Raw genomic sequence first — 24,427 nt, 5'->3', positions numbered from 1 at the left:
GTCACCACCTCGCTCCCCCTCCGATGGGGCCTTCGAGCACGACCGGGGTCTCTCCAGGAGCTTCGCCGGGTGCTCGGCCTTCCTCTTACCCGAGCCAGAGCGTTGGCTCGTGGTTGATGGCGCTGGGGAGGATGCGCCCTGCCTGGCGCCCGTAGAGCCCGACCGTAGAGCTCCCGGTGCCAGCAGACTCGCGGTGCTTGGCCTTCTGTTGGACCCCCGTCGCCGGGGCGCCCTCAAAGGTCTTAGAAGACCGCTCGGACGACGACTTCTTCTCGCCTGACGGGCTCTTCTCTTCTAGCCAGTTGGCGAGACGCTGATGGCGGTCCTTCATGGTCCGCTCCGACATATTGCCGCAAAACGCGCAGTCCTTCTCCACGTGCGTCTTGTCTTCATGCAGGCAGTAAAGGCAAAGGGAGTGTTCGTCCTCCTTAAAGACATTCTAAAGCTGGTATCCAGGGCAGACCCTGAACAGCTTTCCGGGCGTCGAGCTTCCCTTCTCCTGGGCCATGCTCGAGAAGGGCCTGAGAAACTTCTGGAGTCCTCCAAAAGCGTGGCTCGACTAAATCTTCACCCTTGAGGGGCGTAGAAGAATCCAACACGGGTCCCAGTTGATCGGATAAAGAAACGGTGGAGCTTGAGGCTCTTTTGACCGAAAAAGAGAAAATGTTCATAAGAAAAAGTGCGAAAAAAGCACTAACGCTCGAGAGCAATAGCACGAGGATCCCAACACTTGAACGTGCAGTAAAAATCTGAAGATGGCTACCAGAGGCGGGGCTTAGGGAGATGGCAGTCATTGGCTGTGGTCAGTATGACGCAGAGATCAGTGATTGGTTACTACTACGAAAGACAGATCAGAAACGAAACTGATACTGATTTTTCTTTACCGAGGTTTCCCAGCCTGACGACGGGGAATATTCATGAGCATGTGACTCCATGCCAGACCCCATGCTGGAGAAGTAAGGTGTCGACATGTTTCGAACATTGTCTCAGATGTCCAAACAAAAGTTGGTATAATGGCCATCATCAGGACAGGTGATTTCTTCACAGTATGCCTTATATTTGATGTAGGTGAGACATCAGATTTTTTGCACTAGGTCGAGTGTGATACAAACGGTGGAAAAATCAGCCGTCTTATAATGTGCAGAGCTCGCATCTCAAAACACGTTGGCTCAATAGATCATAGATTCTATGGCACAGAACACCTGGTCTCTTGGTGTTGAAATGTCAGCGTTGATGTTTGTAATTCCTTTCTACAGCCGCTCTGAGGCCGGGCACACATGCGCTGGTCTTATTATATAGCAGGAAGCGATTGAAATAGTTCACTTCATAAGTTGTATAATGGCTCCTGGTCTTATGCAATGTATGCTCGGGAACCCGGAATGGATCAGGATAGTCAAACAAAGAGACCCGTATAGGTACAGGTATTTAAATAACTCCGCGAGTTAAAATCGGACGCGTTGTCACTCGTTCTTAATGACAACGAAACAGGAAGGGAATCGTATGCAGCGACTACCGGCTCAACTACTGAGTTGAGCCGGTAGTCGCTGCATATGATGCCCTTCCTGTCGACACCTTACATCTCAAACAATGTCTAAGTGTAGGCATTGTCTGTAATTAATTTTAGGAATTTAGGATGTATTGATTTACCTATTCCTCCCCCCTTTTCTCTTTTTTCCTTTGGTACAATAGCGAGATTTAGCCTGCATTTGTGCCGTTTTTTTGACACTGTTTGATGGATAAATTTATCTTTTAGCCTTTTTGATAATACATTTATATAATTAAAATTATATTTTTTCTACCTGTTGTTGTGTTGGGCTATTTGTACAGCTCTTGGTTCATGAACACCATGCATTGTCTTGTTTGTTTGTAAAATGTCTAGTTGTCTGCTTTATTAGTTGTGACCATAACTGTTCAATCCTTTTTGCTAGAGTGGAGGGGTAATCAATTCTGAGTGCCTCCGAAGGCACCCTTGTTAATTTTATCACCGGCCACCCCATCTTGAAGGGTACGACGTCCCTTCATTGCGGGATGTTTTTTTACAGGGTTTTTTACTGCAAATGTTTCGCAGAAAAAAAGTGAATTTTTGGGGGAGATACAGAAGGGGGTTAGAAAAATATATAAATTGGGTGTGGGTGTTCATGAATATAAAATAAATTAAAGTGGATGGGGGTTTAGGGTGGAAACCCCCCAAAAATAAAAAATAAAAAGATTTGATGAGTTTTTTTGTAAAATAATCTGCAGTAAGAAAAAAAACATGAAAAAACATCCCGCGATGAAATTACATGGCATTGTTTGTTTCTAATCCTGGAAAACATGCAGATTTAAACCCGCATATGATCATTTTTACGAGAATTGGTGATATGCATTTATTCTATTTATTGGACATTTGTATGGTGCTTATACACAAGTGTTTCCAGGTGCCACAAGACAAGATGGGTGAAGGGGGGGAACAAGGGAAGAACAACAAAACAAAAGATGGTTATATTGGCCTTGTGACAATCCTACCGTGTAAGTGCTTCAGAAGGTGATAAGTGCAGTGGGTGAGGGGGTAGAGGCAGAGTGCAGCATGGGGCACCCCCCCCCCTGGAAGGGGGCAGGGAAGTGCTTGGGGGGTGCCAAGAAAATAGTGCAAGGAGAAAAAAGGGGGAAGGGAAGATGAGTGCAGTGGGCAGTGTGGACCAAGTTGGGTTATTCCAGGAAAGGGAGGCCGAGGGCAAGTGCTGGTGAAAGGATGCAGGGTGTACTGGTGGAGGATGGTCAGGCCCCTGTATGACTCTGAAGGGACCAGTCCCCAGTTGTAGAGGCAGAGGGAGAGTTAACACGGGAGGGGAAGAGGGTAGGAAGAGGTGAAAAGGAAAGTCTTGAGAAGTTTCTGAAACATTAGGAGATCCAGCTCAAGTTGGATGGGGGAAGGAAGGCCATTCCAAAAGGGAGGAGTCAGCCGTAGAAAGGGATCTACCTCCGACTTTCTGCTTGGAGAAATGTTTGACCGGCATAGAGTTGGAGCCAGAGGACCGAAGGGCTCTGGTCGGGAGGTATTTAGGGAGGGAGAGCTGGATGTAAAGTGGTCCTAGGCCCCAGGCGGCCTCGTGAATGATGCAGAGGGTCTTGAATTTGATCCTTGTGGTCACTGGGAGCCAGTGGGGAGACCTTATGGCAGGAGAGATGCAGTCCTTGGGCTTGACGCCAAGGATAAGTCTCGCTGTCCTGTTCTGGATTAGTTGGAGGGGGCGAAGGAAATTGGCAGATTGAGGAAGAGGTTGTTGCAGTAGTCAAGCCTAGAGATAACTAGGGCTCTGGAGACATTGAGCATCTGGGGGAAGGTGAGGAAAGGTAGAATGCCCCATAGAAGGTGGAGCTGAAAGCTGGACTTTGTGGCAAGGTCTGTGATGTGTGGAGAGAAAGAGAGGAGTCAAAGATTATCCCAAGGTTTTTTGCCTCACAGCTGGCCAGAGAGAGGGTGGAAATGAAGAGCAGGTGTCCCAATCAGTAGGATCTCTGTTTTACTGGCATTAAGGCAGAGATCAAAAACAGGGCACCATGCCCGAATAGCAGACAGGTATGAGGTGGAGGAGGAGGAGGGGGGGGGGGGGGGGGTGGGGGAGACGGGGGAGTAGAAGCCTGCACCTTCTGTAGAGCTACAACATATTAAATTGACAGTGTGTTTTTTCTCACATTAAACAGATCTGTATTTCAACAAACCTACAGCATCATAACAGAATTACTGATATGTTCATCATTTTGTGGAATGGCAGAGGACATTTCAAATTTCTATGTGTCCGTGAGAACCAGAAAATACATTTTCATCCTCAAGCAGCACTTCCACCACCCACATGCAATAAGTGATAAGGTTCCAGTGCAGGAGGTCTACTCTCAAGCATAAAATTAGTACTTTGGAATCCAATTACGTTTTATCAGGGAGAGTAAAACAAAAACAGTGCCAATAAACACGAATTCTGATTCAGCAGTGGTGTAGAAACGTAGGGCCAGAAATTAATTATACATCGAAGCACTCATGGTGTTCAGAGCTTCATTTCCATCGAAGAATGACAAATGCAACAGACTAGCGTGCCCTCTAATAGGGCAAAACACTTGTGACTACTTTCAGAGATGCTGCTCTTTCATACAAAACCTGTTTTTCTGTTCCCTTGATGATATTAAGAAGGGACTCAGCAATTCGGTGTATTTTAAGTTTCATTCCATTATCAAGCCGAATAGAATCTATAAGCACCATTTACTCTTCACTGCACCAGCTTGTGATTGTATTACACACTTTGAGCCAAATCACAATAAAAATAGTGAAAATCATGTAATGTACACCATCATTAATCACTATGAACATTAATACAGAAACATTAAATACAATAATGTAATCTAACATTTGAACCTCCATGCGCCACTCGCAATGTAAAAGTAAAACCTTTCTGTAAAATATGTTCAATCTACACAACAAACAAAACGCTGTAGGGATCACAATATTGCTGTGCATTAAATATTCTATCTGGCTCCAAGCTTTTCAAAAACTGATACCGCAAACCGCATATGCCACCACATTCGATTGGTCTTAAACAAAAATAGACACTGGAGGGAAGTTTACCTACCCTGTTAGGCAACCCCTCTGCGGGTTACTAACCTTATTTAAACAACTATTCTGCTGGGTCAAATCGTTTCAGATAAGTCTGGATCATACCTTACTATTTCGTAGAACTTTACATTTCTAAAAGAGCAATCAATTCAGTAATTTACAATATCAATTTTATTTAATTAATGTAGTATAAAATCGATCCAGCAGGAAAGTCAACATAGCAATACAACACGAAAAGAAAATGAAAATGCTTCATGCTCAAACAATGAATAAAGTTAATTTGGCAATACTACTCAATAACTCTAAATACCAATTTGCTCAATCATACAATTCACACTCTATTCACCCAACATGTTTCATTCCCTCTATGAGAAAGGAATTTCTTCAGGGGTTTGCCATCTCCTGCTTTCCTTGTGTCTTGTCTCTGGACCTTATTAATTGATCCAAAGCAGTCCCTCAATCTCTTCTACTCGATAGATCAGGGTTTCTTTGGTCTAGGTGGACCCAAACTTTACTTCTGAAACGATATAGAATAGATTCCAGGTATTCTAAAAGGGTTCTTCATACTTTTATATAACCACATTTTCTGTTTCATTGCTGCTAACAAATCATAACTGTAGGTATTCCCATCTGGTGGTTAGATGGCATAGTCTACCTGCTGTCTCCAATATGTCTCCCGAAATAACTCTGTTGGGACAAGGGGGGATTTAAGGGAGGATCTATTATGCTAGAATCATGAATAAACAGTTCAAAATTCAATAATGTTCTTGTCAGCTTTGCACCAACTTGACCTATAACATGTAGTAAAATGCAGTGTCAACGTAAACTCGCCCTAAAATGTTCATGGTATCAATGGATTGCACCAGCGATTTACTTATCAATTTTGCGCCATCTTGATCTATACATGGTCGTCAACTACAGTAAAAATGGTGTTCCCTCCCATGATTGTTGCTGGTGTTAATAGATCACACGAAAGTGCATTTCTGACATTACCTGGTAATTTCTTAAAACCAATCTCTGGTGGGTTTCGCCAAGCTGAAATGGAACTGTCACTTGAGGGGTCTCGTCATATTGCAGTACATCATAACGTGGGTGCCTGCATCTATACCTGGCAAGAAATGGAGTGGGGATCTTACAATCATTCCAAAGGCTTCACTGCTCTAACCTAACAAAATCTCATTTGTGTAATGGGGCCCTAGGGCATTATATTTTCATTTATTAAAACCAGCCTTGCCCTATGGCGAACCTGGAGTCACGTAGTTGTTAAGGCTAGGGGGCTCGCTGTGTTTTGCCACCACCCTCGCGAGTAACAGGTCCTCCTTATTGTTCTTTTTTGCAATTATCTCCACTCAGCACATATGGTTTGGTGTCACTCTGTAAAGAGTCAGAGAACAATAACACATTTGGTGTGTATTATTTTGTACTCTTTCTTACATTTCAGTCGCTATTGTTTACATGTTTGCGCCGTATTCCCGGCCTGTCCAGCATTCCAGAATTGCATCATTTGCTTACCTTAGGCTGTAAATAGTCAGAGTATCCGTGTTGGCAGAGCCCTTGTTTGGTGGCGTGCTCGAACTTGCTGCTTGCTTTTGCACTGTTGTCCACCATTCGGAAGTGTGTCACTCTCTATATAGCCGCCTGACGTATGTTGGTGCAGACCTTTGTCACTTTTCAGTTCTCCTATCCGCAGGCACCCAAAAAGACTCCCTCGTGGTTATATCTAGTGTACCGGCAGTTCTCTTTTTACCACTATTAGTAGACGGCCTGTACTAGGTCCCTTCAGCATGAAAGTACTTTTTCTCTGTTCTTATACCAAATATTGCGGTCAATGGTCCGGACTTCATGCCCCAGTAGCTACTCTGCCTTGTATAGTAAAGGTAATCATATAAATGAGTCTTGGGTTGTCAGGTCTCCCTGGTCCCTACTCCCAGTGAACTCTTTATGCATATTAGAAGCAATTCAAATCTTAAATATGCTGAGGAAATTATCTTAATGGTAACTGCACCACATGGGGATTTTGGTACATGTAAATTCTATTCAGTGATGGAAACATTTTCATTTGTGAGGCTGGACGTAATATATTTCTTAGTTGGTGGCTAAAGTTAGCGTGGTCCCATCTGAAGCACACTTGTATCGACTCAATTCACTGAAATACGTGCAGATTTAGGTGCACGTCTATTATATACAGGGTTGGGAAGATATTAATTTCTCTGGCTAGATGTTCTGTTATTCTTAGTTTATGACATTAGTTCATCTGCTCCCATCTAGCTTACAGTTCCATCCACTCTATCCCTTCATTCATACCTTTATCAACACTTTTGGTAAGGAAGATTAACTGTTGTTCTTTACTTAACAGTTTCCTTTTGACATTGTTCATATAGTTTCCTGCTTTTAAGTGGAAAATGACAGTCCATTGTATTTGTTCGACTGTATGGATTGCTTCTACGCAGTGTGCTACAAGAGGTGCATTCTGTACCCGGTTCTTTCTGCAGCTTTTATGTTCTGTTATTCTTGTTTTGATCTTCCTTTCTGTCTTCCCTATGTACAATTTTCTACATGGGCATCATAATCCAAAGATCAACATTTTATAATTGCAATTAGTGAAACTGGTCTGTATCCATGGTTTGGTAAATCCTACGTCTACTTCTACAGTCTTTGTTGGTTGTGCACAACATGTACATTTGCCACAAGAGAAATTATCTTTTAATAGCGGAATACCCCATGTTTATGTCAATGTTTTTTGTTCTTGTGTTCTGACACTTACATCATTCCGTGTGATCTGGTCCTTTAAGTTCTTACTTCTTCTAAAGGCTATAAGTGGTTTGCTAAATGAACATTTACCTTTCCCCATCACCTTCCAGTTTTTAAAAATAATCTTTTTAAATGGATTGGATAGGTTACTGTAGGTGTTGACAAACACCAGTTTCTCATCTTCCTTTTTAGCCGACCATTGTTCTTTATATTCCAATAGGGATTCACAATTGTTATTGATGGCTAGTTTCAGAGCTTTAGCTGTTAAATCAGTGGTATACCCTCTATCATGTAGTTTGTTTCTTAATTCTTTAGCTTCTGTCTTGAAGTCGAGTTGCTTGGTGCGGTTTCATCTTAACCGGATGAATTGTCCCAATGGAAGGGAATTGCGGCCAGTAGGTTTGTGAAAAGGCTTTAAAAAAGTACTTTAATTTCTTCTTCGACTGTGATGGTAATATCCAGGAAATAGAGTTCTTTATTACTGCGATTGTGGGTACATTTCAGGAACCTATCTTGGTTGTTGATCCACTTGCAGAATCCTCGTTGCCTTTCCATACAACCAGGATGTCGTCTATATACCGTCTTCACGGTTGTACATGTTTTTGATATGTATTTGTATCGCTAAAGATCTTATTTACTTCGAATGCCTCCATATACAAATTGGCTACACTGTGTGCCAGAGTGGCACCCATGGCTGTCCCGTGTATTTGTCAGGAGAAAGATCCATTGGAATGGATTTTTTTTTTAAAATACAAAATAAATAATTCGATTAGCGCCAATTCTGCGCACCATAAAATGAAAGATGCTGGTGTTGATGTTGCACCTTGTTCCTGTAGTAGTCGTTCTTCCAAAATACTGAGGGAGGCTCTTTGAGGAATACTCGTATAGAGGGCTACTGCATCTAAGCCTAATAGTACATTATTTTCAGGATTGAAATGCAAGCCTTCTGTTTCTTTGATAATCTGTGTCGTGTCTTGTACGTACAATGCCATTTTTCATAATAGTGGCTGAAGAAACATCAGTGAATTTTGACAAGGGTTCCAAAATTGCGTTAACTCCAGAGACTATGGCATGGCCCAGAGGGTTTATCAAGAATGTATGGATTTTAGGAAGCGTATAAAATTGGGACTGTCCTTGGTTTGTCCAATATCATGAAACCTGCTTCTTTTTGTGTTAACCTACCTCTTATTCATATTTTGGAAAGTGGCAGTTCGTATATTGAGCTGTTCAATAGTCTCCATGTCTGCTAGCACTCTTTTTTCTAAGACTCTTGCATCTGCACTTTGTGCTTGGATTGGGACGCAAAAGGTGGATTTTATGTGGAGACCTGTTTCGGTAGTGGCATCATCTGATTCTTTATCTTGGAAGAACTATTTCAGATGGACTTTCCTCATGAATCCAAAGAATTATTGGTGGAATAGAAATGAGTTATGTGGATTGGTTGTTACAAAGCCCATCCCTTTTTCTAGAACCCTATTGTCCTTCAATCACTGGTATATAGTTTGAGAGATTCACTATAAGGCTCTCATGCAGTTTGTTATCCTTGGTTCCGTGTCCCATGCTTGGCTGCCCCTCTCTAAAAAATGTTCACTACTTCCTCTTTTTCCTCGAATGGGCCTATTCTCTTGCTTCTGAAGTTAGTCCTGCTTGACATATAGTGAGAGTTATACCCCCGTGGGCTTGTACCTGTGTCATCACTATAACTGCCATCACTAGAGCAGAGTGCGGTCTCTCTAAATCTTACTCTTTTCTTTTGTTCATTCAGAAAGTTACTTTGTGGCTCATCCTGTTCATTGGGATTGTAATTCTCTTGTGTGTACCAAAAAGACTTCTTGTGGGCAAAGTTCAAGAGGTCCTTTTTCATTCTTCGGACCCTCTTTAGTTCTCATCCATGGATTCGTTCATTTCTGTCAATAAAGCATCCAATCTCTTTTTGTACAGATCTAGAGGGACCATTTTATTTATTTTTTCTTCGGATGTTTGAGGATCGATAATGAGTTTAGTCATCTCTGTTTCGGTGTCTATTATTAGAATGACCCAATCTCTCTGCATGTATTCGTGATATAGCTCCACTGTAGTACAAAGTTCTAGGAACAGCCTCAGTTCATTTCCAACTACTAAACCTTGTGGAAGTGTTCCTTTTCTCAAATATTCTAGCATTATGGAGCCATGTAACTCTGTTCATATTAGTATTTAAGGTGTATTAATTCATCCCGATTGGACACATTGGTAGTGTCTTCTCTCAGGCCTCCAAATAAGGAGGATATCTGTAATAATTCTGTTACGTATTTGTCATCATAACTCTTACACCGTTCTACCGCCATCTTACATTCGAACTTTAGTGAGAATGTAACTGTTATATGTCCCTACACCATGGATTAGCACAACTATTCCACTATATCTCCAATAGATTTGTTTATAGAGACAAATATTTCTCAAAAGTAATTGGAGAACAAGTTAACATACGAACCACAGGGTATGATTGTTGTGCGACAAAGAAAAGTGTCTCATGACTTACCGGCAGTTCACTATAGAGGCTGGAGGGAAGTTTAACAACCCAGTTAGGCAGCCACATCAATTGGAAAGATTTCCTGTTTGGCAACTTTCTCTGCATATTTTCTATGGACACTCAATCTTTTTGCTTTGTTTTTGAACCAGTTCTGACTTTTTAGGGGAAGTAAAAGTCTTTAGCTTCACTTCCCCTGCGTTTTGCTTGGGAAACTGATCAGTCATTCAGACTATCAGTACTGGGAACCAAGGTTTCCCTTTTTGTCTTTTACTTTTTAAAATTGCACACAACATCTTACAATGCAGTGCAATGGCGATACTTTTGCATCACCCTAGTCTTTTACACTTGGGATTTTTGGTTACGGTTATGTGTGCTGTGACAAATCGCAGGATTCAGTCTTTTCTCCCCAGAGGGAAGCCTTTCCTTGTGAGTCGAGGAGGTGAGGCTGCTATGCAATATTCCCCTTAGGGGTGGCGGCAAGCAGGAGCTTACTGGGAGAGACTCCCCTCTTGCGGACAAGGACTCCCATTTCACAGAGGAACTACCTAAGGCCCCCTCTATCTTGGACCAACAGTAACATCATGGCTTTAGAAAGACCCAGCGACCAAGCCACTGTTTGTTATTGTGCCATAACATCCAACCTGAAGAAATAACTGGTGAAACTACTGTGAAAGGGAAGAAGGATGAGCAAGTAGTACTGATCACTCAGTGGTTATAAACCAAAAATACTGTGATGAGGAGAAATGAGAGAGTAATGGAGAGTGCTCAACTGAAGGAGACTATTGCCGGGGATGACCCAGCAATGTGTCATGAAAATGGAGGGAGAATTGTGGTGGAAGCTGACAGACTGGGAGATCCTCCAACCAGCTGGTATGCGCGACAAGCACCATGAGAGTGGATGGTAGAGGAGAAAAGGGGACGAAAACCCCAAGAGAGCCAATTGTGAGTGGTGGTGTCACCTGTGAGAGGTTGACTGTGCTGTCGATGCCGAGACCGCTTTAATGCTGGCCACGCGCAGCTGTGTGCAAGCAGCAGAGAGATTGGGAGCAAAAGCAGAAGCCGTACTGATGAAACAACTACTCATCCCAGAGATACAAGATAGAACCGAGAGAGTGAAACACAGCATAGGACTCAACCTGGTCGACCCAGTCATTCGAGAAAGAACTAAGTGGGTGAGCCTCCCCACTGGACTCATCCTACTTGTCCCACTAATAAGAGAAAGAGTAGGGAGAGTGGCACTTATTACATGACTTATCCCACTCGTCCCAGTGATATGAGAGAGAACCAAGAGAGTGAGAATCATTACATAACTCATCTTACTCATCTCAGTAGTATATCTCACATTTACACATGCGAAACTCACGACTGGGAAGTGTCATCTTGTGCTAATCTTATCTGTTGTCCTTTAATCTATCACCCTAAGTACAAGTGCCACTGCAGCAGTAAATCATAAGACCCTCCCCTAAAGCTGACATCATTGGAAGCTTACACCCCTGCCACAAGGCCAGTACATGTCAATGTCTCCCATACACAAACCAGCCAAGGCTAATCCTGCTTAACTTCACAGTGACAGGGTCGAAGCCTTCCAGGCTGAAAAGCCGAAAACAATGACTGCTTCTTCCTCGCACCTCAAATGATACTATCATTTGCAGACTGTGAAGCTAAGCAGGATTGCCTTGGTTGGTTTGCAGATAGGAGACATCATGCTAATATATATTTTTTTATTAAGGCCAACATTTTGAAATCATTACGTTTTTGAGTGAACACACTTCCACTGGTAAACCCAGGCTCTAACCAGTCAGCTAGGGGTCTCTCGAGCTAGCAGTGATCAAATAAAATTAAAACGTATAAAAACAATCCATGTGCAGAAATCACCACCATACCATACAACACAGATTAAGCCATCTTCTTTAATCAACAAAGGAGACCTTCAAAAGTGCTTCCTTCCCAGGAACTGATGGGCCTAACCAGTTCTGTATCATTGAGATCAGCCTCCTGGTACTCTGTGGAGTTGTTTTCCTGTATCTGGAGCAAAGCAGCCAAAGTGAGGACGTTTACTGTTGTTGGGATCTCGTCCAGCATGGTGCTGTGAATTGTGCAGTGCATCCTTGTCATGAGATTGCGGTTTAAGTTTTCTATCTATTGCTTTAGAGTACTAGTGCTTTAATTTGACCAGGAATATCAACCAATTGACGACATTGTCATGTGACTGGATCCTTATTGCTCTGGTGCTGCTTCCCTCTACCAAGAAGGGCAGTCCCAGTGGAGCCTGAGTCCTGTGGCCTTTTGCCTTTTTAGTCTGCAGACTTGATGCAAGGTCTAGTATTGGAGAGCCAAAGGCAGTACCACAAGTCTTGCACTGGATTGAAGGGAGTCGGGCATGGTCGAGCCAGCTCAAAAGGTTTCTAGGTGGGACACAGGGTCAAGCTGCTTTCTAGTCCCTGAGAGAACCAGTGCAGGGTGAGTCCTTTATTCTGTCCTTCCCACCTGGAAAGGTTTGTAGAGAGTACTTGCAGTGTTATCACCTCGACCAGCAGGGTGCTGGTTACCAGTGTCTTAATTGTAGTAGACCTTGTCCAGCCAGATGGTCATCCCAAATAGGCTCCCTGGGATGCTGAAGGAGAAGAGCTTACCACTTCCTTGGATGCCTTGGTCTTCACCTCTAAAATTGGACTTTGGAGTAGATATTGGGCCACATTACAGGTTTGGCGGTATTCCGGTGGTAAAACCAACAAAAACAGCGAACTGATTTACCGTTCACGCCACTTGGTCCAGCGGAATTACTGCCTGATCACAAGTGGTGGAACAGCAGTGTTAGTCCCCATTTATGGAGTACATGGGACTCCTTGAGGATTTCAGTACAACAGCAGCTGGCGGTAATTCGAGTGATTTATGGTGGTAAGGTGGTAAGGTGGTGCAATTACCTCCAGAATTTTGTGGAGGATTTACCTCCACCTCACTGCCATTTTTTACTGCACCACAATACTTGTAATGAGGACATATATCCCTGACATAGTTCCCTGAATGGTCCAGAGATTGGGGCAGGGGGAGTTCCCCCATCTTCTTCCCCCTTACATAGGGAGAATGCTACAGCGGATTGGTCCAGAGCAAGCCTATTAAGGGTCCAACCCGGTCTGCAGTAACAAGTGTCCTTTGCCTGCTGATGTCATGCCCAGAGTCCCTTGTCTGCAAAAAGTGGGGACAGGGACAGAGGGTTTGGGAGAACTAGGAAAATCCAAGATTGTAAGAACCCCTTTGTTAGGCAAAGTTCTATATGCAGTACTCTCTGGGAACACTACAAACAACTCTGACTACAGGTATAGGAAACCCAACCTTTGGTATAAGCTTGTACTACACAGTTTTGGTAGCGTGTTGAGCAGCCAGGCTTATCCCAAGAGGGGTCAATGTGAGCTGTAGTGGAGTTACACAGAGATTTACAGTTATAAGCATTCAAATAAATTCTTACACTCATGGTTTCTTAAATAAACAATCACCACAGAGTGAGTTTGAGTCTCCTGGGAGACTAAGCAGAGGGAGTTTCGGGCACCTCCCTCACTTCCTGCCTACCCCAGACACCCTGGAGCCAGAGGCGGCCTTCACCCGTGAATCCCACCAAAGGCAAAGTGAACAATGGGACCAGACCTGGTTTGGCACACAGAGTAAATCTCAAGAATGACCTTTCTACAAAGAAATGGCGAAAAAAAGAAGACCAGGGCCTTTGACAAAAATGGCACACTTGGGTGCTTTACTGCAGCTGCGAACGCAGCCCGCGGTACATGCATACCATGGTAGTTAAAACAAAACCACTGCCACCAGCCATTCAGTGAGGAAAGGGCAACATAAAACTATTACATGAGAAGCTAGACAAAGGGGATACTACGTAACCCCTCCAGCACCCGATATAAGATAGTATGTGCTGGGTCTAGAAAGTTACAATTGTAAGTAAAGTCAATTTCACTTCATTGCACTGGGAAACAGTAGTTTATCCCAGAGAAGGTATTTAAACCTTTGGCAAATCTGAAAGACTTCCCTGTGCCACTGCACTGAAGGTGCTGTGTGACACAATGTAAAAGATGATGGCTACGGAGTTTGTCAGGCTCCATAACCAAAAGAAACAATGCTCAGAAATCACATTAAAATACACGAGAGAGTGGGAAAAAGGGTCTCACTCTCTCAGGGTTAAAAAAAAAAAATAAAGTCCTCAAAATCCGGCAAAGTTGCTGGCGGTCTCTAAGGTGGAGGGAATTAGCACATTTCTGAGAATTCTCCCCAACAGGAAGGCTGATACCAGACCTGTCTGTGTTGAAGCCAAGGCTGAAAGTGACAACATTGTATAGTGAACGTTGACTGAACACTGTACGAAGTGTATGTGATAATCAACACAAGTAAAATTAAACAAATGATGAGTGACTGAACTTTGAAGCCAAGATACAATACCTTAGACAGAGTGGTCCGGCACTGCGTGGGTGCTCATTAGAATGTCTCTATAAGGTATCCAACTGAAAGAGTGACAAAGAATTAATTGTGAATCGAAGTGGTCCTGCAACGGGTCAAGCAAAATCCTGTGCACAATCGAAAGTCTTTGAGGCCAATAGAGTAAAAAAAAGTTGAAGGCAAAGTAGATGAAGTTGGACCCAGACCGGCAGAGGGAGATCAGCAGAGAGCTTTTGGTTAAAGCAATTTTGTGTTAAAAAGTTCAATTGAAATTGGTCTTAGCCCGGCGGAAGGGAGACTAACTGAACAGTGTGTTAAAGAGGATCTGAGCCCAGCTGAGGGGGATCCAGGGTGAACCGTTAATCACCTGAGAAATTGGATGACTGAATATCCTACAGCCCGACTGAGGGGCATCCGAGGTGAATAGAGAATCGCCTGAGACATCCTAAGAGGAAAATAACTTCTTGTTTGTTGCATCAGATCCTCTCAATCAAGAGACTTTGAAAGGCAAAGAGACTTGGGCACACAAGGTCCTGCTTCTAATGATTGGACTGTATCCTCATGCTATAGAAGCCAGAGACTGTGCTAAGCTCGAGTGTACCGCCTTGTCCCGTGCTGAAGACGTAGGGAAGGGAGGCCAATGGCCTGAACATCCTGACATATCATCTTGTGAACACTTCTTTATTTTTCCTAACACTGTTTCCCACATTATTTATATTTAGAGGTAAGGATTGGCAATAGGTTTTAGTGTAGGCCATTCTTATCTTGAAAAGACACCACTACGGCTGCGTTATTATTTGACGGTTGTAGCTTGCTCCCATCTGTAGATTTAGGATTAGATAGGCGTTTTTCAAACCTTTTTTTTGAAGTTCAATAAACACCCTTGAACTGCGGTCCCTTGTGTCTCTCTTACTGTTGATACTCTGTCTTCCTTACAGTACCAATTATTAAGAACTGGGAAACATGAGGCAGCTGGACTCACCGATGCCTCGTCCAACTGATCCAGAAGGCCAGTCCTTATCCGACATCAATGAGGGTTCAGGGTCACCAAGGAGAAGGGAAGGTGGCCAGACAAGTGGGCTCTGGGAATTTTAAAATACCCTGCCATGTACTTCTGACCAGGAGGGCTACTGGGATGAAACGATCAGCGAGTTGGACTGGCAAAAAATGAAGTTACAACAAAAGGGCCATTCCACTTTGCAGAAAGAAGAACCAGAGTTTAGGCCTCAAACAAGCATCTTAAAAACCTCCACACATTCAGGGAGGTGGGCGGGGGGAATTCCCCACCATCCCTAGAAGGAGGGATGAGGAGAATGAGTACTCTCTGGTGCGAAAATGGAGTACATGGGAAATGACCCTGAAAGCCCACAGCAGCACAGGAGAGAAGAGTCCAGACCCCGTAATTCTGGAAGGTATTATTCCCAGTCTCAGAGGTAGGGAACGCCTAGAGGGCAGGGAATGGACCACCAAAAGTAGCAGCTCTAAGTCTGAGGATGAGTGGACTCAAGTGCTGCAGAAAAGGAAGTCTGCCAAAAAGAACAAAGATCTGGTGAAAGACCCAATTCGGCAGATAAAGGCCATTCAGAACTTCATGACTCCCTACCATAAGAAGGCAACATACTCGGTATCGGAGCATCTAGAGCTTTGTGAACAATTTATGACATCATTTGGTATTAATAATGATATAAATTGCATGGAATTTGCCAAGTGGGCATTCTCCCCTGAATACTCCAGCTTCTTTGCAGGGCTGGAGGACCAAGATCACCAAAAATGGTCCACGGGAGCAGCAAAGGTATGCATCCAGGCCTCCCTAGCAGGCCTCCCTACCAACCAGGAAAAAAATTGACAACTGGAGCAACAAGCCAAACAATTAATCCATGACCTGCATCGCATGTTGAAGGCTTAGCAGAACCCTCAACTGGAAACTGCTGCCCAGAATAACTCAACACGGACTTGATGCCCTGTGGGAGCAATGACAGGAAGAAAACTCAGACAACCAACAGGTTCCAGAGGAGTGGGCCCAGGTTGAAGGGAGATCTGAAGCCATAGAGGAGGCTTCCTTTCCCACAGGAACAAAACCCCTGGAGCCCGCTAAACCGGAAAATGAATCTTCTACCCCCTTTAGAAGGAAGAGAATGCAAGGAGGGATTTGGGAAGAAAAACCTCCTTCAGCGATGTCGGTATCCCTCCCAATGAACATGGGTCCCAAAAGACACCGATTTTGACGGGGTAAGCATGGAAACCAACCCAGAGCAATAAAAATGTCAGCCAGAGGACCCAGAAATCACAGAGGTATCCTCCCCAAAACAGCTCTGGGGAACTGTCTCCACAAAAAGGGGAAGCGAAGAATTGGGGGTGGAGGGGGACTTACCAGTCCCACCTGTTTTTTTTACAGTCTCCAACACAGAAAACTGTCCAAGACCACACAGTGTCGGAGTTTAATATAAACAAAGTTAACCGCCAAGCTGGCACATAATGCACATTTTCTTTGCTCCCTTGAGAGAAAAGGAAGATGCTTCCTTCAAGGTACATGGTCAGTGTGCATTATCAGCGCTGGTGGATAGTGGATCCCAAGCCACCCTCCTGTCCAAAAAGGCTTTCGGCCAACTAAATTCAGGAAGGGGTAGAGTCACCAAATTCCCCGCAAACCTCTTCCCGGGCAACTCCAAAACTTCGATGGGATTGATCTTTCTGTCGAATGGACTGCAGACCTGGAGATAAAAATTGGGCGACATAGGGTGAAACACCCGGTGATAGTTGTGACTACAGACGACACACCTTGTCTATTGGGGAATGTCCTCCTTCGGACCCAGACTAACCGGCCGATCAAACTAAAACGAAGCACAAATGATGCAAGTTAGAATGGCACATGAATGAACATCGTTCTGACAAAATAGAATTCCATTTAGGAACACGTCCCAGATATCACTGTGTCACCTCTGTAGGAGAACAAACTGGCGATGGAAACACTTCTCCATTCTTGAAAATCAACCTCCTTCCCAGTTTCAAGTGGCATTCCACACTGGAAGGAAATACTCTGAAATGTTATATTAGTCCAAAAATCAGGGGAAAACCCAAATCCAATAATGAAAGAAGGTGAAAAACCAGCTCAAAGTCTGACCGACATCCAGATAAAGGATGAACAGCTGTTTTTCCCCCATACAGATAAATGAGGGGGAGGAGCCTGTTCTGGCCATAGTATGCCTGAATAATGGAAGAAGCTTCATCGGTGATGCATTATTGAGGAAACTGCCAAAAGATCAGACCATTCCCACATTTAAATTGATTGATAAGTAGGAGATGTCCAAACATCTCCTGCCTAGCAGGTGTATGCTAAAAATGTCCATTGGCGACAAAAGCATAGAACTTAATTGTTGGGTTGTGAGAGATGTCCCATCTGCCTTTGGCATTCTCAATCAATTCACAATTAAATTGGACCTAATTAATAACAAAGGGTTGTCCCGACTGGGGGGTAACCCCATGCGCTTTGACAACACTGAGAAAGCATTCTGGTCAGCTCAATTGTTGCCTTATTCGGTTGTTCAAGTTCAAGTGAGAGAAGAGATTACCATCCCATGACAGGTGCGACAATGTACAATTCCCCTAAAAATTAAGCAAGGACAGAACATCAAAAACCAGGACACCTATAAAAAGTTGAATTATCTCCAACAAGGTTTGTATTTACATCCAACACCCCTAGTTGACGTAGAACACACCACCATTTGAATATTGGTGGATAACAGCGACCATCCAAGTATCACTTTGGGCACAGACACCTTTATTGGAATGGTGGTGGGCCAATTTCAAATAACTACTACAATTTTAACAACGGTAAACCTCTTAAAAAGATTTTCACCAGGCAAGGGGGGAATTTCTTGGTGTACTCTTCTTGCTCTTCTGGTGTGGAAGATGTGATCTGTGACATCAGGAAGGAGGAGGTGGTATTCCTCCCATCCAAAACGGTACATCAGATATCTTGTGTTTTGGTGTTAAGACCGATTGTTCAGATATCCAGTGTCGTCCAATTTAGTCTTGGATTTGTGTCTGTCATGAGCAGCCTTGTGAATGCCAGGCGTTTTCTCCACAACTCAACCGGACATCAGCCCTATGGAGCTGGGAGCCAACTGAGAGGAAATGTTTAATGTTTATTCCGGGTCCTGCTCTTCGGCCCAACCTCTTTTCCACCTGCCTTGCGTGGTGACTAACCACCATTTTGTTTGATGCACCTTAAGGGTTTCTGGTTGAAAAAGATTACAAGTGTGAGTCATTGTGATCCTTTGGAAGATGACTATTGGACACCTGGTGCGTGCCCCTTCAAGGGAATCGGATGTTGCATGGTGGGCAACATTTAAATGGAGTTTTTTTCATGGGGTGGGTAACTTACTAGTGTAAATAGTAGTGGGACTAAGTGTGCCACCTCTTTGCCCCCCCCCTACTGTGCCTACTGCATCAGTGTCGACTGTTGCCACCTTCGCTGATCCTCTTGAACTGGAAATGTTGACCTCAAATAGGCCTCAACTGCTACGAACGATTACGCAAAATAACAGAGACTCTACATTTTCTCCATCCTCAATGGCAGTTAAAGGCGTCGAGGCATGAAGGATAAGGTTATCCACACATGTGGAGTAGGGATAGTGTTGCAGGTACGCCACTGTAAATCTACATTTTGGAATTAAAAAACACAAGATCTACTACTCTGCACCTACCATTATATGGCGACTATGCCAAACTTGTGAATCTAAGAAGATGCACAAGCCCCGGAAAAAATGTTATATAATACATTACTCACAATAATCGTATTTCTGATGCTTTTAGCGCTTAGATTCACATCTTGCGCATAGGCCGACATCTAGTGAAAGCTGCAGAGTATTACAGTTGTTTTCAAAATTCGAAAAGGGAAGTCGACAGGGCGTGCCATTAATACTATCCCTTGTGCGACGTCCACTGTACCCATGGTCCTTCACGCGTCAAGGTCCCTCAGATGATTTTGTTTCTGACATAAGGTAGCATGAAGTGTAGCACGAGGACAGGTGTATCCAAGCAGATATGTATCAGACAAGCTCATAATCATCCATGCACCTTCTCTCCAAAAGGCGCAAGGATGCGCGCATGGGAATCTAAGCAGATACAAGCATCAGAAATACGATTACAGTGAGTAATGTATCCCTTCTGAGGCTTGTGGAATCTACGGTCAATGCATTAGTGCTGAGTGAAGGTGTGTACTGAGATCCATGTACATGCTTTGCAAATGCTGTCTATGGGGACATTTGCAATAAATGCCAGGCTAACTCCCTTGCTCCTTGTGGAGTGAGCTCTTGGCGTGAAAGGCAGTGTCTTGTCCAACAGGGAATAGCACAGTTGTATGCAGCTGACTATCCATCTGGAGATGACATTCTTGGAAATGCGGTCCCCTTCTGTGCCTGGGGCTACGGAGACAAACAGTTGGTCTATTTTCCTTAGCGGTCTGGTCTTGTTTACATAGTAAAGGACCACCCTCCTTACATCTATTGTGTGGAGTTTTACCTCAGCTGGGCTTTTTCGGTTCTGGAAGAAAGCCGGAAGCTCAATGGACTGGTTCACATGACATTTTGAGATGAACTTAGGAGATAACCTAGGATGAGTATGTAAAACCAGTTTGTCCTTGTGTATGACAAGGAAAGGATCCTGTACTGACAATGCTTGTAATTCACTAACTCTTCTTATGGAAGTAATAGCCACTAAGAAGGCATTCTTGTAAGTCAGGTGCTTAAGACTTGACGTGTGCATCGCCTCGAAATGAGGTCCAATGAGCTTAGCGAGGACTACATTGAGGTTCCATCCTGGCAGTGGGTTTGAAATTGGAGGGTGGAGTCTCTTCACTCCCTCCATGAATGCCTTGATGACAGGTACCTTCCACCACGATACTTTATTGTGGGAGGTTGTGTAAGCCGATAGGGCCTCCAGGTGGACCTTTATAGAGTTGAATACTAAGTCTAGCAAGTGGAGCATATAGTTCAGAATGTCAGATGGGTGCATTCTATGGGGTTTATTTGTTTAGACCGGCACCAAATTACAAATCTCCTCCAATTGTCGAAATAACAGTGTCTAGTGTTTGGCTTTTGTGCCTCCTTGAGGATATCCGTGCACCTCTGTAGCAGGTTTAGATGTCTGAGCTCTATGACTTCAGGAGCCAAGCTGACAAGTTCATCGAGTAAGGTTGTGGTTGCACTGTTAATCCCCCGTGTTGAGTAAGTAGGTTGGTCTGGCACAGGAGTTTGATGGGAACGCACATCGCCAGTTGCGCAGATGTGGATACCTTGGTTGTCTTACCCACATAGGAGCAACTATCACTTGTTCCTTGTGGATCTTGTTCACCACTTTGTTCATGAGAGGAGTCTGGGGGAAAGCGTAAGTAAATTTCCCTGACCAGTTCATCCATAGGGCTTTACCCTTGGAGCCTAGTTGCGAGAACCTGGACGCGAGGTCTGGGCATTGTTTGTTTTCAATTGTAGAGAACAAGTCTATTATGGGGAAATCCCATAGAGAGAAGAGGTGGTCTACGACTTCTGGGTCTAATTGCCACTCGTGTTCCTCTGGTGGGGCATCTCTGCTCAATGAATCGGCTAGAGAGTTGTGCTCCCAGGGAATGTGCTGTGATGACAAGAATATTTTCTGTTTAAGTGCCCATTTCCAAATTTGTTGTGGTAGCTTGGACAGATTTGGAGAACATGTGCCCTCTTGTTTGTTGATGTAAAACATTGCGGTAGTGCTGTCGGTGAAGACTTGAACGGACTGGTTTGCTAGGTGTACCTGGCGGGCCTTGAGCACTGCCAGTAGTTCCAGCAGATTGATGTGGTTCTTCACCGTAGCATGAGTCCACAGACCCTGTGCTGTGTGATGAAGGTGATGAGCATCTCACCCGGCGAGTGACACGTCTCATCACAATTGCCTGCACCTCTGGATCGTGGAAGGGTTTTCCCTTCAACAGATTGTCTCTCGTCCACCAGCGAAGGTTTTGTACTAGTGTTGGTGAAACGACTACTAGATCATCTCACTGACCACTTACCTGAGAACACTTTCTCCAACCACTCCTGCATGGGTCGCATGCGCAGGCGCGCATGTGGTACCAGGTAAATGCAAGATGCCACCATGCCTAACAAACGCATAGCTTTGCGTAAGCTTATCTGGCGGCCGACTTGATAATGAGTATTTACAGTAACATATTGTGGACCCTTTCCTCTAACGGAAACACTAACCCCTCCTTCGAGTCTATTACAGCTCCTAGGAACTGTTTAGTTGTGTTTGGCACTAGACTTGATTATTTCTAGTTTATGGCAAAACCCAATTGAGAGAGAAGGTTGATAGTTCTTTGAGTGTTTAGCCTGCAATCCTAGGGAGTCTCCCCTGTAATCAGTCCAGGTAAGGGTACACTGGGATTGCCTCCCTGCGCAGGTGCGCTGCCACCACCGCCAGTACCTTTGTGAATACCCTTGGTTCGGATGCTATTCCAAAGGGTAGCACATTGAATTGCTAGTGCTGGTTTGATATTTTGAACCGCAAGCATCTTCTGTGAAATATGAAAATAAGCATCTTTCATATCCAATGTCGCCATGTAATCCCCCTGTTTTAACAGAGGGATTACTTCTTGTAGCGTGGTCATGCAGAATTTTTGTGGCTGGACATAGGTGTTTGCAGGGCCCAGGTCTAATACTGGGCGCATTGTTCGTTTTTATTTTTGGCACAAGGAGTAGGTTGAATAAATACCCTTGTTTACCTGGTTCCGCGGGACGATTTCTATGGCGTCCTTTTGGAGCAGTGCTGCGATTTCTTCCAGAAGGATGCGTTGTTCTTCCTTCAAGTGGGTCTTTTGGCATGGGGGTTGGTTTCGGGGTCACTCGATTAGCTCCACACAATAACTGCCCGCTACAGTGGATAGCACCCATTTGTCTGAGGTGATTCCCTCCCATGCTTGGGTGAAGTTTGAAATACATCCTCCTGCTGAAGAGGCATGGGAGGGCACCTGATGCGGGTAGTCACTGTTTTGGAGGTATGGCTCCACCTCTAGATGAGGAGGACCTCCCCCCAGCCACAGAAATGGCGCTGTCCCCTCTGGTAACCTTGTGAGGCCTGGCCTTGATTGTTACCCCAGGATGCTCCCTGATTCTGACTATAGCCTGAACCCTTTTGTGAATTTTGTCCGCGAAAGCGACGAAAATTACTATTATTGCCCCTCTGACAGGTGGGTTTATTGGTTAGCTGGCCCAGCGACTTCAGTGTGTCGTATTCCTCTTTAGCAGTTTAAGGCGTCTTCAACGGCCTTGCCAAAGAGGACGTTGAGCTCAATAGACATACTAAGAAGCGTAGCCTGCGTCTCTTGCTTGAAGCCGGACTGGCGTAGCCAAGCATGACACTTAATAATTATTCCTTTTGCAATAATTCTGCCCGCATTGTAAGCGGCGTCAAGATTACTTTTTAGAATGCAGCTTGAAACTTGAAATGGCCAATTGTGTCTTAAGTGGTTCAGGAGCTGAGAATAATAAAGCGGATACCTCATCCAACTTATGGCAGTTAAGAGTCACCAGAAGTGTGGTATTATTAGCGATTCTCGCTTGAAAGGCAGTCAAAGAGGCCACTTTCTGCCCCATCGTGTACAGCTTCTTACTCTTCTTGTCCTGTGGTTCCTCAGAAGAGGCTAGGGGTGTTCCTGCTCTTTTCCTTGTTGTTGATACTACAAGAGAGTCAGGTTTGAGCTGTCCCCTGATATAGAGAGTGTCTGAAGGAGCAGGGCGGAAGAGCTTCTCAATGCGGGGATTAACTGCCCGAGTTTGGTTAGGCGTTTCCAGAGAGGGCTGTATCCTCCGCTGGATAGATTGCAGGATGGGAATGAACTGTGTGACAGCTTTCGTATCCCTTCAAATGTCGTGAAAGTTTTGTCTTGTTGAGTTTCTTGTGTTTTTATTTGGAAGTGCTCAGCTGCCTCGATGAGCATGTCGTTCTGTATGGGCTGGTTATCTATAAGCTAATCCACTAATGGAGGATCCTGGGAGAGTCAATGTTATACATGTCCTCTTCATCATCATCCTCACCATTGTATGGATCTGCGGCCTCTTGAGTAACGTAAAAGGTGCTCAGTGTCTGAATCCGGGTCATGCAGGTCAATGACCGGAGGGTCCTGCTGGGATGGAAAAGCTAAGGTATCTGGATGAGACCTTTTGGAAGGGAGCTGAGAAGCAGTGGCATCTGCAGGGGCCTGAGAAATACAGTCCGCTGTTGTGGGAGAGGCGGTTAGAATGCTTTGGAAAGAACTTGTTTTTTTTTTCATAAAGGTTTGCAAAAAAGGTTATCCTCCTCATGACGCTTATCTATGTCCTCACATGTCCATTGGGCAGAGCTTGGAATGGACATAGGGTCTAGTGGGTGTATCTGATCTTGAGGTGTGACTGGGACCCGAGGCGGATTTGAATAATTTCCCTTTGGATGAGAGTTGCTTTCTCTGGATGGTGAATGGGACCTTTCTCTATGAGGGGTCTTTGAAAGGTGTTTCTTGGACTCCTTCCCCTTCATTAGGCCTTTCCGAACATGTTTTTCGACTAGATGGGCTAGGCCCGACTGTTTCGAAATTTTTACTGATTTCGACGGGGCATGTTGAACCACGGCCGTGGAGTGACCCGACTTCTTGTCAGCCGACGTGCAACGTTTGGGAATGGTTTTAGGCACGACGTCTGTGCTGTCTTTCGACAGTCACAGAAATCCAATGGAATACTATCTAAAACTAGAAGATGTAAAGTCATTCAAGTAACATTACTTATTTTAGTTAACAGTAACCACAAGGGATAACACTGTATAAAAATATGGACCTGAAAGTCACATTTGGCATTACATATTAACTTGCCTTAATTCTTCACATTGTTGAGCAAGCTATCATTCATCACCAAAGGATAACCACCATTTAAGGCATCTGCAGCAAAATGTCTACACATGTGTTTTACAAACCATCAGCAATTGATTTACAGATTAACTCGTAAGGTTGAGTTAATTTTGCTGTTTCGATAGTACTGGTGTATAGCTCCAAATCTTTTCACATGTTTTAGCAATTAAGGCCTAGAACTTCAAATGCAACTTATGGAGAGTTGTTTAATGCCCACACAGCACTGTACAAGTTTAACCAA

General features: G+C 44.2%; 1 protein-coding gene across 4 annotated transcripts in view; it reads right to left on the bottom strand.

Annotated features, from left to right (window-relative positions):
- MYO1B (myosin IB) overlaps positions 1 to 24,427 on the bottom strand; it is a 1,142,119-nt gene that overhangs the window by 448,396 nt on the left and 669,296 nt on the right. The window lies entirely within an intron of this gene.

This window comes from Ambystoma mexicanum, chromosome 9, assembly GCF_040938575.1.
Source record: "Ambystoma mexicanum isolate Mex_15411 chromosome 9, UKY_AmexF1_1, whole genome shotgun sequence".
Classification (NCBI taxonomy): Eukaryota; Metazoa; Chordata; class Amphibia; order Caudata; family Ambystomatidae; genus Ambystoma; species Ambystoma mexicanum.
The sequence above is the reverse complement of the archived record's forward strand: the minus strand, read 5'-3'. Positions and strand labels throughout refer to the sequence as shown.